We start from the raw sequence: 13,117 nt of genomic DNA, 5'->3' as shown, positions 1-13,117 counted from the left end.
ATTTCCCTACTTACTCCAAATCAGTGAAGTTTTACTATGTACATCTTTGACTTAATCTGCATTTCCAGTCTTGAAATTTTGTACCAATGTCACTAAAATTACTTCCACACTTTATCTCAGGATACGTTGCAAGGGGGGAAAATAAACTTGCTACACATTAAATATGACCCAATAAAGTAACTGCCATAGGGTTTTCATTTTTATTCTTATCATTACAAGTTCTTCCTGTAATTCGCTGCAACTTTTTTCATTATACTGGAGTATCCTTGAAAGGTGTATAATTACTTTCTTCTGTTCCTCAATCTCTTCATTTAGTTTCTTGTTTTGGGAGAAATACTCTCTAATCTGAAAAGTTAAAGTGTCATATCATATTTTTCAACTATTACTATATACCTTTAAAACAAGTGGCTGATGTATATCATGATTGCATGCCAAAATTTATTTTAAATCCCCCTTTTCCTTTTTTTAATTAAAAGAATTATACTTTCTTAAATGGCAGACATAAAGAAGTAATACTTCCCCTTGGATAGCAGGTATTTGTACTATGTCCAATGTTACAGGCAAAACAGATTTGGGTACTGTTGGTATTATTTTTGACAAACAAAACCCATTCACCACAGATTAGTTCAGAAACTCCCTCTGGGCTAAGAAAATCCTAAGAAAATGATTAAGATTAAGAAATCATTTTAAAATTAATGTACAACAATATCAATGGAACAAATATTTTATTCCTGAAAGTCTACTCAAGCATTAGGTAAAATATCCAAAAGGAAGAATAATCAAAACATATTAGTGTTAACTTTAAAGACAAATGAACTTCTTTTTTATAAGTTTTTATTGTGAAAAATACTATACAGAGAGTTAATGAGTACATTTCTTATCAAGCATTGTTGCCTCCTCCTTTGTTTTTACAAATGAATTTCTTTTCAAAATAATCGCCTTCCTATTTCAATGTTGCTCAGACTGGTATTAAACTGTGTTTAGATTCTTGTGTAGACATATGATGAAAGACAACCTATCAATATCATAGCTTAAAATTTACTGAGATAATGCACCAAATGTATAACTTAACTCAAATAATGTTGCCACTATTTTAACTTGCAGTCTTCCTACTAACTGTGGTAGACTAATTCTCTTTTATTTTTAGCCTGTAATATAGAACAGAAGATGATTTGGTATAACCAAATCCACAGTCCAGCTATAATCAATTCTTTTTTTTTTTTTTTGGTCGGTCGTGGAGCTTGAACTCTGGGCTTGGGCACTTGTCCCTCAGCTCTTCAGCTCAAGGTGAGAGCTTGAGACAGCACCACTTCCAGTCCAGCTATAATCAAATAAGGACCTAATTTTTTCAAGATCACCTGACTTCAGTTGAACAGTCACCATTTCTTTCTCCGTGGGGGGGCAATACAAACAATTCTAGGGCAAACTAATTCTTTTATGTATTTTCTTTTGGATAAAGATACTCCAAGGTAAATTGGCTGGCTTTAAGACCAGCATATTTACAAGGAATAGATGTTACAAGGATATTACACTTAATATAACTGCCAGAAAGTAAAACAAAATAGTAAAAATTAATCAAAGTAAAAGTAATAAAATCAGTCCAAGAGTCCCAATATACAAAATAATGGAAGTTTCCAAAGGAAACATTTCAAAAAAATCAACAAAGTAACAACATAAAGAAATTTCCTGCTGGGGCTGGTGGCCCATTCACACCTGTAATTCTAGCTATTCAGAAGGCTGAGATCTGAGGATCATTGTTCAAAGACAGCTTGGGCAGGAAAGTCCGATAAGACTCTTATCTCCAATAAACCACTAGGAAACCGGAAGTGATGTTGTGGCTCACGTGGTACAGAGCTCTCCTTGAGCTGAAGAGCTGAAGGACAGCACCCAAGCCCAGAGTTCAAGCCCCACAACCGACCAAAAAGAAAGAAAGAAAGAAATTTCCCTGAAATGAAATAACTGAATCTCTTAAATTGAAAGAAGATAATAAACAATTCATGCTGGACACATTACCATGAAATTTCATATACTGAGAACAAAGAATATATTTATAGTGTCCTTAAAGTACAAAAATACATAAATACTATTATTTCATCATATATTATAAGGTACGATTAGGAAAATATTTGCTTATGATTTCAGACTTGATGGATACTGTTAAACTTCCAGAGGATATTAAGAATCACATGCCACTGACCACCTTCTTGCTGTTAGCAGCTACCCTAAGACCCTGTGGTCTCTCTCACAGTCACTTTTCACAACAGTAAGGCTACCACCTTTAAGTTACAAAGCCAGATTCACAAGGCTGAATCAACTTTTCCTATAGAAGTATAAGCTTCTGACACTCCACTTTCCTGCTTGGATAGCCCTCCTACTCATTTCCCACTAAAGGATAAGCTTATTTCCCAAATCAACAAAAAGGAGCAGCTTTAACTACTAGCAAAGTTCTGGCAGCATTTACTTTATAAGCTCATTATTACCAATTGCTTTCTCAGGTCTTCATAATAAATAAAGCAATATTCTACCTTAACATTTCATAATCCCAAAATTATACATTAAAGGTATGATTTACCTTAAAGATCTAAAATCTGATCAAATGTCTTTTTGGAAAACATTAACCAAAACTTAGAATTTCTTTGAAAAATTTATCTTTGAAAGTTTGTGAGTTTAGAAATCATTTAAAATATTTTAAGTAAGATTCTGAAAAGCAGGAGTACAGGTAGAAAATGAAATAACATCCCTCAAGCCATAGCATTCCTTCTAAAACTACACATAATAGAAATGTAAGTCATTTTCATTTTATATACAAAGAAAGAAATTATGAAATGAGATGACATAGGATGGGAGAAAACAAATGTCTAGGCAACTATTAAATGACTTAAAGTCTTTCATTATTACTTAATTTTTGTTTATTATTATTTCACTTAAAGCATAATCACACAGAAATTAAAAAAAAATAGATAAGGGCTCAAGTGGTAGACCACCTGCCTACCTGCCTCACAAATTCAAGAACCTGAGTTCAAACCCCAATACTACAAAAAAGAAAAAGAGTGATGAGGTCAGAGCCCTCATGATCCAATCATATTACCGTAATATCACCAGCCAGTGACCAAACTTCCAAAACACGAACCTTTTGAGGGACACTTCATATCTAATCCATAACGAAGACATGTTAAGGCATTAAAGATTAGAACTGCTTGGGCTGGGAATGTGGCTTAGTGGTAGAGTACTTGTCTAGCATGAATGAAGCCCTGGGTTTGATTTCTCAGTACCATATACACAGAAAATGCCAGGAGTGGCACTGTGGCTCAAGTGATAAGAAGGCTAGCCTTGAGCAAAAGAAGGCCTTGAGTTCAAGCCTCAGGACTGGCCAAAAAAAAAAAAGAGACAGAGAGACTGGTACTGCTTGTTGGAATAAGTAATTAGTACTTAAAATTATCTCGTGATGCTTATTATAATATAAAATTTGAGTGAAATACAATGTGTCAAAATATTAATAACAACAAACTAAACTTAAGGAAAAACTTTGCTTTGGAGGGCTAATTAGAATAGTATATGTGTGAAATTCTTAGAAAAGGCATCTTAAAATTCCTCTAACCTTTGCATCAGTCTCTTTTTCAACATTATGACAGAGAATTATCTACCTTCTTTGATTTTTCCCATGGTAAGGAATTTATTTGTTCTCCATAGGTGACTATTATTTCATTGTTAGAAAGACTGTAGTTATTAGGAGCTTACTCAGACTTCTTGGTTTCATTCCTAATCATTATGTCAAGCAAAAAAGAAAAGAAAAGAAACCTGCACTATAGTTTCTATAAAAGCCCTTCAACTATATTTATAATTCAAAATAACATTGGAACACATTGAAATTTAGCAAATGTGTATATTCAAGCAGTAGTTCAAGAAGACTAAGTTTTTAGAATAACATACACAGAATATCATACTAGAAAAACCGAGAAAATGTAATTTAAAACTGCAGCTTAAGATATAGACATTTCTAGGAGCCAGTGGCTCATGCCTGTAATCTTAGCTACTCAGGAGTCTGAGATTTGAAGATCACAGTTTGAAGCCAGCCTGGCAAGGAAAAAATCTGTGAGACTATATTCCAATTATTATGCAAAGGCCAGTGGAGCCATGCCTCAAGTGGTAGATCACTAGCCTTGAGAGAAATATTTTAGGGACAGTGCCAACGCCCTGAGTTCAAGCACAAAGACTGGCCCAAAAAATATATATAGCCAGGCACCAGTGGCACACACCTGTAATCCTAGCTACTCAGGAGGCTAAAATCTGAGGATCACAGTTCTCAGCCAGCCCTGGCAGGAAAGTCCGTGAGACTCTTATGTCCAATAAACCACTCAGAAAACTGGAAGTGGTGCTGTGGCTCAAGTGGTACAGAGCTCACCTTGAGCTGAAGAGCTAAGGGACAGCACCCAAGCCCAGTGTTCAAGCCCCACGACTGACCAAGAAAGAAAGAAAGAAAGAAAGAAAGAAAGAAAGAAAGAAAGAAAGAAAGAAAGAAAGAAAGAAAGAAAGAAAGAAAGAAAGAAAGAAAGAAAGAAAGAAAGAAAGAAAGAAAGAAAGAAAGAAATATATACATATATATGTATATATATAAAACATGACTTGGTCTAGAGGTGAAGCTCATTGGTAGAGCACATAGTTAGCATGTATGAGGGCCTAGACACTATCTCCAGCACCAAATCAAAACTAAAGAAATTACGTATTATGGGTAAAAGCAATCACAATTAAAAAATAATAGTTTAAAATTTTTCCAACTTCAGCCAGCCATGGTTGTAATCCCAGCATACTGGAGAGATTATCTGGAGGGCTGCCGATGAGGCCAGCCCAGGGCAAAAAGTTAATAAGACCCCCTGTGCATCAAATAAGCCAGAAGACAAACCTTAATCATACCTACTCAGAGGCATAAGTAAAAGGATGCAAATCTAAGGCCCATTATAGGGTTAAAAGTATGAGACCCTATCTAAAAAGTAAGTAAAGCATGAAAGAGCTGGAGATATGACTCAATACTAAAGCAGATTGCACAGTAGCAAGTAGCCTTGTGTTCAGAACCAGTACCTCAAAAAAAAGTGTTTTAAAACTTTATTTTTTAATATACTATCTTTATGATTTTTCCATACTAGAAAAATTACAGCCCTATTTCAGTTGTATTTCTCTTTAAATTATGTATTGTAAGTTATTTTATGAGTTTTTATTGCCACTGTATACAGAAAATTATCTATTTGTCATAAATAGAAACTAAGATTAAAAATGAACACATTAACTCTAATAACCTACCAACCTATTGTCATGTAATATAGAATGGGTATTATTAATTTTATTCTCTGTGGAAAAAAATGGCTTTAAATGTCTACTGAGTTGATTTCTGGAAATATGTTAAAGAATTGTAAACTTCTTAAAGGTTTTCATACAGTTTTCGAGATTAAAAAAACCTTTGAAATGAAGAGTGTTGGAACAGTAGGTGTTCCAAAGATTCTAACTCTGCCATTTATGAGATACTGTGTCCTTATCCTCATTAAGCCTCAGTTTTCATATCTATAAAATGGAGATTTTAAAAAGTAGCTGCCTAACACGATGTAAGATTTATGAAATTAAACTATTCAATGCTCACAAGCAGTGAGTAATACTCATGTTTAACACCGCTTCTACTTTTACTTATGCAGTTTAAGTTCAAATATTATCTCCCCATGTGGCCTACAAATCAAGATTATAAAAACCAATGTATTCCATTAATAAATAGAATGCAAAATGCATTACTATATTTACCACATAGTATATAGCTACATTACTGAATTGCTTAGATACTTCGAAATCCAAAGAGCATTTCCATATTCTCCTATAAGAGGGAAGTATACTTACATTTTATGAAGTTCTTTACCTCCAATCTACCATTGACATTAATGGAAACTATATCTAAAACACAATATATTCACACTCATAAAACCTCTCATATTAATTTTTGTAAGTTTACCAGAAAATACTTACAAAGCCAGTTTTGCAAAACTCTCTTTTGCATTAAGCTTTTCTCGCTCATATGCACCTTCAACTTCTTTGAATTCATTCTTGATCATTTCCAAATCAGCAACAGCTTCTGCTTGGCTGGTCTTTTCTACTTGTAATGTTCCTTCAAGGTCTCTAATCCGTAACTACAAGATGACAAAGAAAAAATTTAAAATGCTAAGAAATGGTAGCCTCACAGTTAAAAATACTTTATCAACAGCAAATTGTGATTTATACACACAATTCTTTACCATATACAGAATATACAAGGAGCTCAAGAAACTAAACCCTCTAATTAATAAATGAGCAAAGGAGCTAAATTAAGATTTCAGAGAAGTGTAAAAATAGCCAATAAACACATGAGCTCAACATCTCTGGCCTTAAATGAAATGTAAATAAAAACAATGAAATTCCATCTCACCCTAGTTAGAAAGACCATCATCAAGAAAACAAGCAACAACAGATGCTGGCACAGAAGTAGAGGAGCAGGAACCATAATATATTGTTGGTGGGGATGTAAATTGGTATAATCACTGTGGAAACTAGTTTGGAGATTGAACTACTCTTTGGAGATTCAACAACTACTCTCAGGCTTTTATCCAAAAGATCACAGGATATGGTAAAGCCACTGGCTACCATGTTCATTGCTACACTATTTAGCATAGCCGAGATATGAAAAAAGCCTAGATACCCTTCAATGGACAAATAGATCAAGAAAATACAGCATATAAACAAAACAGAATTTTTACTCATCTAGTAAGAAGAATGATATAATATCATCTGCAAAGAAATGGATTAATCTGGGGGGAAAAATCTATATTTAAAGAAATGAGTTGCTGGGCGCCAGTGGCTCACACCTGTAATACTAGCTACTCAGGAGACTGAGATCTGAGGATCGCAGTTCAAAGCCAGCGCTGGCAGGAACATCCATGAGACTCTTATCTCCAATAAACCACCAGAAAACTGGGAGTGGCGCTGTGGCTCAAGCAGTAGAGCGCTTGCCTTGAGCTGAAGAGCGCAGGGACAGCGCTCAGCCTGAGTTCAAGCCCCATGACCGACCAAAAAAAAAAAAAAAAGAAAGAAAGAAATGAGTCAGGACCAGAGACAAGTATGCATGTTTTCTCTCATATATGGAAGTTAGATGTAATTTAAACATATAGTATATATTTATATGTGTAATTTAATATTTGTATTTATATAAAATTTATAGATATATAAATCTATGTGGGGTCATATGCATATGTACATAAATATATTAACCTAAGTATAGTATATTCAGGGGAGAATTCAAAGATGTAACTCCTTAGAACAACTCACAGCTTAAAAAAACAAAAATACTAGAAAGCTGGTACTTAAAGTGTATAGTGGGGAGACAAGGAGAGGGAGAGAAATGAATGAAGAGATGAAGCAAGGGAGAGGGAATGTAATTACAATATTCAATGTATATTCTATGAAACTAGGAAAATTGAGAGGACAGGTGGAGTTGGGAGGGATGGGGGAGAATGAGGAAAAGGAAGATATAGATCAAGAAGCACTGCACTCATATAATGACATTTTGAATTAAATTCCCTTTGTACAACTAAAGATAATAAAAAGTATAATTTGGAACTACAATAAAATAATTCTGTTTCTTTCCATGAAAAACAACTTTTACTATTCCTTGTCATACCTTCCCAACATTATTTCAAAACTCTTCCCTAAGTTCTGCCATGCCACATTGCACAGTATTCCCCCAAAATAACAAACACACTTAAGTGGATTTACCCTGCAGGGTCAGCAGATGTTTCTGTAAAGAAACAGAGACAAACATTTTGTGTTTCATGAGCCATAGGCTCTTGGTCTTAGCAAGCAGCTATGTGAAGAAATAGATTGGGTTGGCTAGCTTCCACTAAAACTTTATCTATAAAAACAGGCATATACACTTCCACTGGGTAGAGAACCAGGAGCGGGTTTGAACTGCAACTAATTGTATTATGCAACATTTTCTAGGAGTTCACTAATTCGTCATTTCCTTGCATTCTTCTGCTGTGTGTGTGTGTGTGTGTGTGTGTGTGTGTGTGTGTGTGTGTGTGTGTGTATGTAAAATAAGGATTCTCAGAGAACATATGATCCCAGTTATTTTCTTCAGTGGAATCTGTAAAAAAACACTATAACTATTTCACTGTGGCATCAACTTTACCAATAGGAATAAAGGCACTGTTGCTGCCAGTAAAGGAATCTGGTGATACCTGTAACTCATTTCAGCTCTGGAAGAACTGAAGATTGAGGGGAAGCATGGGAGGCTCTGTGAAGGCAGGTCATGTATGATGGGGATCCAGGGCTGGGAGAGCAGTAGCTGTATATACATGAGCATGACTTTGATCCTTTGGGAGGTGGGACACCACTGGAGGTTTTATGTAGGTGAATAATATAATTGGGGTTTTGTTTTGAATAATCCTGTGAGAAACATAGTGAAGGTGAAGGATAGGAGGGATTAAACCCAGTTAAACGGTTTTACGATGGTATCTGTATGAAACATAATATTCACGAAAAGACTAATATGTGTATTATTTATATATATATATATACATATACATGTATATATATGTATATATTTTTCTTTTTGCTTATGTGGTGCTGAGGAATCGAACCCAGGGCCTCAGGCATGCAAGGCAAGCACTCTACCACTGAGCCACCTTCCCAATCCATTTTTTTTATATATGTACATTTATATCTACTATATACATGACACTGTAAATATTACATGGGAAGAAAGTTTAAATAAGATTCTTGTCTGTTTTCTCTTAGCTTAAATGCTGTAAGGGAAATTGGGGCTATTTCCTATATGTGTGTGTTTAATGCCTTTGTCTCTATATGTATATCTACATATATAAATAAAAATAAAAATATATGTCTACCAAAAATACAGGCTATAGGTTAAAATTAGTACACAGGCACTAGTCAAAATGCTGAGTTCTTTTTCAGAAATTCCTTCTCATTTTCTAAAACATAAAGAAAAGGATACTTCTCTTGGATTGCCACCATTTTAATTCTCCTCGTAGACTTAGTCTCTCTCTTTATTATGCTCCCACAATATTTTAGTATTATCTATTTCTGTCTGTGTATTTGTAGGCCTACATAGAGAGATGATAGGTAGATGATAGATAGATGATTGATTGATAGACAGAGATAATGAGTTATGAGCTCCAAATGAAGCTCATGGGGCTGGGAAGGTGGCTCAGTGGTAGAGCGCATGACTTGCATGCCAGAGGCCCTGGGTTTGATTCCTCAGCACCACATAAGCAAAAAGAAAAAAGCCAGAAGTGGCGCTGTGGCTCAAGTGGTAGAGCGCTAGCCTTGAGCTGAAGAGCTGAGGGACAGCGCCCAGGCCCAGAGTTCAGGCCCCATGACCGGACCCAAAAAAACAAACAAACAAATGAAGCTCATTTATCTTTTTACCTTCAGACTCATAGCTGGATGCAGTATTATTCACCTGCCATCCAAACTGTGTAAGAGGTTAAGACTGGCTGTAGTGCCAGGCCAACCAAGGCAGAAAACTCCCTAAGTCTCCTTCTTGGTGGAAAGGAAGCTGAATGCAGTGGTGCAATCCTGTATCCTAGCACCACGGGAAGCCCATAATAGGCAGACTGTGGCTCAGGCACATATCAAAATGGGAAGTAAGACCTTATCCTAAAGATAACCAGTGGAAAATAGCGGGCACAAATTCCCGAGTTCAAACCCCTACTTTAAACTCAAAAAATAAAAGGACAAAAATAAAAGGACACTCTCATCAGCAAATTTTACCAAGGGCCAAAAAGTAAGATGGTTTGCAAGCTTCTACAGTTTCAATGTTGACTGTCCCAGGAAGGCACTATTAAGAGGTGCTAGAAATTTTAGGTCGATCTTAGGCTGCTGGGGAAAGAATGTCTTCAAAGGGACCTTGCCCTGCCATCTCTGTTATTCTACATCTTGGCTCATAAAGTGAGAAGTTTGTTCCACCATGCATTCCCACTATGATGTGGTCCCAACAAATGAGGCCACTCAATCATGGAATGGAGCCCTCAGAACTACAAACCAACAAAATTCTTTGCAATTTTTAATTACTTCCCTCAGGTGTTTCCTCACACTGACAAAGGGCAGAATAATACCCAGGCAATATCTCACTCTGCCACTATAGCACAAATGCAGCCATAGATGACACAAAACTTCACAAAAATGGACAGTAGGTGAGACCTTCCCTGAAAGCTGCCATGCACCAACTCTTCAACTAATGTCTGTATCTCCAACTGTAACCTTATCCTAGATAAAACAGTGCATAACAAAACGTTACTCATTAACATACTGTTCTTAGAGTGCTGTGTTCCCAGCTGCTACAACTTAAATTCATGCCCAAAATATGTTTGGCATTTTACCTGAATTATTTCAGAATTAAATTTTGATTCCAAATGTGCTGCTCTTTCTGCTTCAATGCTTTCTTCTAATTTCCTCACTCTTAGAGTTGTTGTCTAAAAATAAATTGAACACAAACATTTGTATTTAAAGTAGATATGGATCACTATATTTCAGGATTATAACCTACTATTTATATCATTTAAGCTGCAGTTTCAGAGAGAGAGAGAGAGAGAGAGAGAGAGAGAGAGAGAGAGAGAGAGAGAGAGAGAGCAAGAGAATTCTAAGGCTTGAAAACAAGGCCTTGAAGTGTTCCTTTTTTTCCCCCTCAAGACTGGCATTCTACCACTTGAGTCAACACCTCCACTTCTGCTTTTTGCTGGATAATTAGAGATAAAGGTTCTCTATGATTTGTGTGCACGGGCTGGTTTCAAACCTAAATCCTCAGATCCCAGACTGCTGATTAGCTACAATTACAGGCTTGAGCCACCAGTGCCTAGTCACAGTTCTTTAAGTCCCTAGTTAATATCTTTCTTTCTCTAGCCCTCATCTATCCATCTCTGATTCTTTTCAGTTTAAAGATAAGTAGGTTTTGTCTATTTGGTTTGGTTTTTTTGAGACAGAGTCTCACTATATATCTAGACAGGATCTCACTATGTAGCCTTAAACTCATGATCTTCTTGTCTCAGCCTCCCAAATGCTAAAACTATAAGCATACACACCCACATGTGGCATTTTTGGTTTTTTTAAATAGGGTCTCATTATGTTCCAGGCCCAGCTGGCCTGGAACTCACGATTCCCCTGCCTTGGCTTTCCAAGTGGTGGGATTATAGATACATGCTATTATGCCTAGCTGGTGTAAACAAAATTTAAATCCAGAAAGATAAGAATAGTATGTAAGAAAGTTTATATTTTAAAAGTAAAAATCTGAATTTATATCCTATATAAGCATATTATTTTCAAATAAGCATTTTAATAGAAGATGAAGCTAGTAAATATTCACAGATCAATCTGAAGATTCAAAACAATGAACTAGAAATGAAGAAATTGGAATGTTTGATAAAACTAAGGAGTTCCTATCTTTTAATGTGATAATGAGTGATACTTTCAAAACTTTATATTTCTAAAATATCAACTCAAATATTCAAGGATAAAATCATACTATGTCTGAGAGAGGATGTGTGTATTGCATATGTCTCAGTATATATGTATATGCAGTCAATTTGGGAGAGTTTGTGTCATTGATTAAATGTTGGGTAGTTTAATGCTTTTATACAAGATTTGCCTAATTACAGTATGCTTGATCACTGGTTGTTAATAATCATCAGCATCAGCATCAAACAGGAACATAAGGGTAGGTATTCATAGGATAATATTGGCCATAGCTCATAACTGTTATAGCAATAGGCATGTGGGGGTTCACTATAGTACTCTTGACTTTCATTTATGTTTGAAATTTCCATATGAATTTTAAAAAGAACAATAACAAAAACAAGGATATTAAGATTCAATGAAAAATGTGATGCTAGTACCATTGTTTACCCAATTAGCAAAATTATATTTGATAATGATTTCATAACATTAAGGCCTTAAATTCATCTGTAGCACTTAAATACTCTCTATACTCACTTCTTTTTATCCTCTCAAAATATATTTTACATAGAAATGCTAGTTCTGTGGCATGTTATTAATTATTATATGAAAAGATAATTTCATTATCAGACACATGAATAGAATTAAAGCTATACAATTTTCTATACTAAAACATGACTCAAATAGTTAACATGGTGGGGCTGGGAAGGTGGCTCAGTGGTAAAGCACTTGCCTTGCATGCCTGAAGCTCTGGGTTCAATTCCTCAGCCACATAAGCAAAAAGAAAAAAGCCAGAAGTGGCGCTGTGGCTCAAGTGGTAGAGCAGTAGCCTTGAGCTGAAGAGCTGAGGGACAGCACTCAGGCCCAGAGTTCAGGCCCCATGACCGGACCCCCCCCAAAAAAAGTTAACATGGTAATCCTGAAAAACAAGAACAAAGTTGGAAGACACATTTCATAACTGCAAAAGTTACTAGAAAGTTACAATGATCTAAATATTGTGGTACTGGTCTAAGGATAAACATATAAATACATAGAAAAGAAACTACTGTCCAGAAATAAATTCAAGAACTGATAGTAAGCTGATTTTTTTTGTTGTTGTTGTTGGTCATGGGGCTTGAACTCTGTGCCTGGGCATTGTCCCTCAGCTTTTCAGCTCAAGGTGAGCACTCTACCACTTGAGCCACAGCACCACTTCTGGTTTTTCTGGTGCTTAATTGAAGATAAGAGTCTCAAAGGGACTTTTTTGCCTGAGCTGTCTTTGATCTGCAATCCTCAGATCTCATCCTCCAGAACAGCTAGGATTACAGGCATGAGACATGGGCGTCCAGCCAGTAAGCTGATTTTTGACATGGATGCTGGATCATTAAGTGGAAAAGAATCATTTTTTCCAGCCAACATTGCTGAGAAAACTGAATATACCCCTTCAAAACAATGAATTTAGACTCACAACTAAAACAAAAATAAATACAGATGGTTGAGTGACCTATATGTAAAGGAATGTGAAACTTTCAGAAGAATGCAGACTTGGCCATGGATTCTCAGATATAAGAGGATAAGCATCAAGTATCCAGAGTAAAGAACTCATATAACAAAAAAGATAAACTACTTAGTTAAAATACGAATAAATGTCCTTGTATGG

General features: G+C 35.6%; 1 pseudogene; it reads right to left on the bottom strand.

Moving 5' to 3' along the window:
* LOC122100139 overlaps positions 1 to 13,117 on the bottom strand; it is a 76,185-nt pseudogene that overhangs the window by 46,103 nt on the left and 16,965 nt on the right.

This window comes from Dipodomys spectabilis, unplaced genomic scaffold, assembly GCF_019054845.1.
Source record: "Dipodomys spectabilis isolate Male_0828 unplaced genomic scaffold, ASM1905484v1 ptg000566l, whole genome shotgun sequence".
NCBI lineage: Eukaryota > Metazoa > Chordata > Mammalia > Rodentia > Heteromyidae > Dipodomys > Dipodomys spectabilis.
This window is presented reverse-complemented; position numbering and strand designations above follow the sequence as displayed.